The sequence below is a fragment of the Lotus japonicus genome, chromosome 1 (genome assembly GCF_012489685.1).
Source record: "Lotus japonicus ecotype B-129 chromosome 1, LjGifu_v1.2".
Taxonomy (NCBI): domain Eukaryota; kingdom Viridiplantae; phylum Streptophyta; class Magnoliopsida; order Fabales; family Fabaceae; genus Lotus; species Lotus japonicus.
This window is the reverse complement of record NC_080041.1, coordinates 81,167,364-81,172,506: the sequence shown is the minus strand read 5'-3', so window position 1 is coordinate 81,172,506 and position 5,143 is coordinate 81,167,364. Positions and strand designations below refer to the sequence as shown.

General features: G+C 34.8%; 1 long non-coding RNA gene across 3 annotated transcripts; it reads right to left on the bottom strand.

The window, feature by feature from the left end:
* On the bottom strand, positions 1-2,856 carry LOC130719487 (uncharacterized). 3 transcript variants are annotated; one of them, XR_009012905.1, is made up of 6 exons: positions 2,377-2,856; positions 2,076-2,189; positions 1,739-1,935; positions 1,065-1,225; positions 463-975; positions 1-370 (listed from the first exon to the last, which is right to left on the bottom strand). It is a non-coding gene; the product is annotated as an uncharacterized LOC130719487 (long non-coding RNA). The 3 variants fall into 3 exon arrangements; XR_009012906.1 differs by lacking the exon at positions 1,739-1,935 and having other exon boundaries at positions 463-689; positions 808-975; XR_009012904.1 differs by lacking the exon at positions 1,739-1,935.
* Positions 2,857-5,143: the final 2,287 nt, after the last annotated feature.

The window sequence follows — 5,143 nt, the reverse complement described above, 5'->3', positions numbered from 1 at the left end:
TGTGTTACTAATCCCAAGCAAAATAAATCAAACTAAACCATATAGGGATCCCAAACCATCTAGTTGCATACAGCAACAAAAAACAAAATGCAGAACACTTCAAAGGATCTAGGGTTCAAAGAACCATTCAAAATACATCCAAAATTAAAAGAACAATGAAAAACAAATTCCATCACATCTTTTCCTTCTTAACAATCTTTAGCAGTTTCTTGCCTGCAGACACAAATCCAATGACCTCCACATCAACAGGGCTTGGACGCTTCGAGGGAGGGGAATACTAAATTTCATTGAGAGAAAATTTCTCAGGAGTGGGATTGGGAGAAACAACAGTTTCAGATTTTCCATCACCTACAGCCTCATTCTCCATAGTCTGAAACAAAAAGAAAAAAGAAAAAATTATATAAGGTAATAAAATCCCTGTGAATAAATGAAAAGCAAGAGATTTATTATGGACATGTCAACCTTCCCCTTAGTCTTCTTATTTGCCTTGCTCAATTTCTTGCAGGCAGAAGAAGAAATCAACACATTCTCAGGCAATTGAGAACTGGTGGTTGTAGTAACAGGATCAGGAACAGGCTCAGGACTTATACTTAAAAGATAATCAAAATCAGCAGTCTGATCATCAATTGTTTTAGTTCCAACAACAGCAACAGAATTACCATATGGATTCTGACTTTGAGTAACAACACCTTGTGATTTTCCATAGTATAAGACAATAAAATCAAGCAAAGTTATAAAAGGTCTTTGAACCCACTGAATAACAGAAGAAAAGAATAGAAACAGTAGTAATGAGATAATGACAAACACCTTCCCCTAAGAATTCTTATTTCCCTTGTTCAGTTTGTTGTTTGCAGAGGAAGAGGTCAGCTCTTTCCCCACAAATTCAGGGCTTGAACTACTGAGGTACTCATAGTCAGCAATATGAACATCAATAGTTTTAGTTCCAGCATCAACCACAGTAGTACGGTAAAGACTCTGGAACGGCCAGAAAAATAATTTGTTCAGATTTAGAATGCAAACTTAATGAGTAAAACTACATGTGAGAAACAAAAAAAATTACAAACCTTCCCCTTATAATTGATTTCTGGCCTCCCATGATTAATATTTGAATTAGAAGAGCCTAACACCTTTCCAGTAGGTACAATAGAATTAATTAGGGGTGTATAGACCTGAGTGTCTTTGTGAAGATCAACAACTACTCAACAATAAATTCTTCATTCAGGTCCTACAAAGCAAAAGATATTATATTAACTAATCAAGGGATAAAAGAATTATAATGGGCTGTAAAAAGATGAACCATCAGACTGGGGGTTTCGCAGATAGACTTAAACTGGGCAATAATATTAGGCAGGGGCGTAGCCAGAATTTTGGCTCCGGGGTGGCGAAATATTATATAAAAATTATTTTGCTTTCTGTTATCTAAACAATATTAGCAAAAAACAAATCTAAACAATATTCATTTTTAAACATACTTTTACGTATAATTTCTATACACATATTTAATCTTTTATCCTTTATTTAATCGAACTTCATTATATCATATATAACTTTATCAAACAATAATCCAAACGACTCCAGATGTGTAAATCAATTAATATAATTGATATTTTTACAAGCAGTCGAGATATATGATTAATTTGAGTATAAGAAATACTAAACAACTCATAAGTTTGCCAAAAATAGCCAATGGTATTTGTATATGTATAAGTAAAATAAATCGTCAAAAAGGTTAATATACTTATCCTTGGCTGGCGGTAAGTTATGGGAAGATATTCTCATTGTAGTGGGTTCAATTCTTGATCATAGCATTTTTACAGCCATTTTGTCCAAAAATGAAAATAAAATGGTGTCAAATGGGTTCGAATCAGGGACATGGTGGAAAATTTCCAAGTGCAAACCACCACACTACCATCTGTTATTTGATACCAGCTACACCTGATAATATATATTTAGTTTTTCACCGGTGCTAAAAGGAAAATATACATATTTTTAGAATGAAAATTAAAAAATGGGGGGCGCGGCGGCACCGGTGAGCCACCCCGGTGCCTCCGCCCCTTATTAGGATCTTTTAGTACCTTATAGGATGACTTGAACCTAGAATTGGAATCGTTGTCAACTTCAATCTCGAATAAGAACGTTTTGTCAATCAAATCTAGAATTTCAGGAGGCACCATTGGATCATATGGGTCCTGAAATAAAAAGAATAATCACGTTAATAACCATTAAAGAATAGTTGAATAATGCAAAATCAAGAAATACCTTGTGAGATTTGTCAACCAATTCAAAACAACTTATAAAGAACAAACTCAAAGTCAGGTCTATTTCTAGTTAGGAATAATTAGTTAAAACAATAATAGTATATAGGAAACAATTAACCTTTTTCGAAGACGGGGACTGGGGCTCGGAGAGTGAAACGACATCGTTGTCGGCGGGGAGAAGAAGCCATGTGCATGAAAGATAGGTTCTGGGAAGTAAAACTGTGATGAAGATAATGATGAGGAGCGTTTCATGGGTTAAGCGTCAAATGGAGGGGGAGAGGATGAAGAATCCAGATATGGAGATGAGGAAGATTTATGATATGAGTGGAAGAGATAACTGGGGAAACATCTAGAGAAGAAATTTGATTGGTTGAGTGAAAGGTGGAAGGTTAATTAGAAACATAATTAATAAATGCTCAAAATTTAAATTCAAAATGGCACTAAAGGAAGACAGAAGACGGATTGGGGTGCTAGTGGGAATGAACATTAGTTATTGGACAACGAGGGGGTAAACCAAATTGAAATAAAAAGGGATACAAACCGTCTGGAAAATTTTTGATGAGGTTGGGGGAGGAGAAAGAGAAAATACATTAATGAGATAGTGGGAGAGAGAGGATAGGAAGATGATGAGTGGGAGAATAAAATCTAATAACATAATGAGTGGGAAATAAAATATTGTAGTTTATTCAGGGTGGGGGAATAAAATATTCTCAAATATTTGAGGAGCTGACACATCAGCTAATCACTTCTTGGAGTGATTCTGTTTTAATATAAGTATTGATGATGTTAGCACCAAACAATGGATCAATCATAATGTATTGTATCATGCATCATACGACATACCAACAAAGCCTTTACCGTGATCTTCGAGTCTCAAGAGATTAGTCTCATGGCTGTCAACTGTGCGATACCAAAAAAAATTTCTAATAGGAATGTCTAATTGCACACTATTTGTGACTCTTTGAATAAATAAGATTATTGATACTCCCTAGAAGGAGTTAGTCTCACCATTCGGCTCGAATAAGATTATTTTCCATGGAAAATATTCGTATACACAAAAAAAAAAATAAGATTGAAAATATTTTTAAATTCAGAAAACTAAAACAAAAGTTTTTTTTTTACAAATGTACAATTACATACTATTGTCTAACCTTATTTGATATGATAAAGATTAGATCCATAGGAAATTTCTTATGATAACAAATGTACACTTACTTACTATTGTCTAACTGTCGTCTAGCCTTATCTGATATGATAAAGATCCATAGAAAAATTGATAGAAAAATTGATATGATAGAATAAGGTTTGGTGAAGAAGGTACATGTGTCTATTCACGTATTTGTGTAAATGCTTATGTTCTTGATTTAATGAAAAATAATTGTCTTCTTGTTAAAATCATTTTTATCTAAGGCGAATTGTGTTTGGATAATTTTTTATGCTAGGAAAAAATATTATATATTGTTTAACTTATATTTGGTCATTGTAATTGTGAATGAGAAGGAAGATGACGCGCCAAGACAAAGGTGGTGGCGGAGGAAGTTCGATTCTGGGCTGCACGCACCTCTTTCAAGCATAAACTGATGGGGCATAAAAAAAGTTTGAAGGGGATTACTACAAGAGAAACACTGATTGTTGACAGCCTACTAAAAGTCATCGGTAATTTAAACTTACCAAAGGTCAAAACAACTGTCAGTATTGAGCTCGTCGATAAATCTATTCCATGGGTTGCTTTCAGGGTTTGATGTAAGTAACTAACCCAGCCATGCCATGAGCCATGACAGATTGGTAGATCACAGATGTTGGAACTTGCATGTTCATCGCAAATAGTATAGCCATAAAAAAATGAAGGTTAAAAATAAATTTGCTGTATCTCAAAACTCAGTCTCCCAAAGGAATAACATGATAACCATAATGAAGGTTAACGCAGAATAAAGAAGAGACTATGAAGATAACCGAAAAGCTGAGAGGATAGGATTAGTAGGTTATGAACTTATGACCTAGACATTGTCTTCATGATAGGGACTAATGAAAATCCAAAATAAGCAAAGAAGATCAAGTTACAACGTACTATGAATCATCCCATATACAATCAAAACTTCTATGAGACATTTTCCTTCTACTATCTTGTATGCACCACAAGGAACACATAAAGCCTTAAATTGGATCCAGTATCTGGAACAGGACTAGCACACCCATTTTGTAACGCCACGATTTTCAGGCGTTACGGTAACAACCTGATAAAATAAATATGCAATGTTTTCCAAAAGGATTTATAAAGCGAGTAATTTTTTTCTTTTGAAATGTTTTCAAAACATGTAATGCCTACACCCAACAGTAAATAAAATCTACATCAAGCCTTGAACAAGGCAAGTTCCCGAATGTATGAACGAAAGAACACAACTACAAATCTAACGAATGAAATCAGATCCAATAAGGAATCTGTTATGCCACGACACCCTAATCCGACCTACTCTATACGATCTCCACACCGGGGAACCGCAAGAAAGCAATGCATCGGAACCTACCCGAATCTCAAATGCAAATTTCTAAAAATTATTAGGCAAGCTTAAACCAATAACGGTAAGCTCTCTAACCCAAGGCTCTAACCTTAAACCCGACTCTACTCTTCATGTCTTCCACTAATCTTCAAGTCTTCAGCTCCAACTCGTACAAAGGTCAAGTTTCATCGACAGTCCTCCATCGCCTAATAGCGTTAAGCGCCTAAACAACAAATAGCAAATAGAAAGGGTTAACTCCATGCAATTACCACGTATAAAAAGGGAAAAGCATGCTATCAAAGTTTAAGTGCGTAACATGGCACATAAGCTAGCAACTTAATTCAAGATAGATAACGACATATATCCAACAACCTAAATTTAATTCAG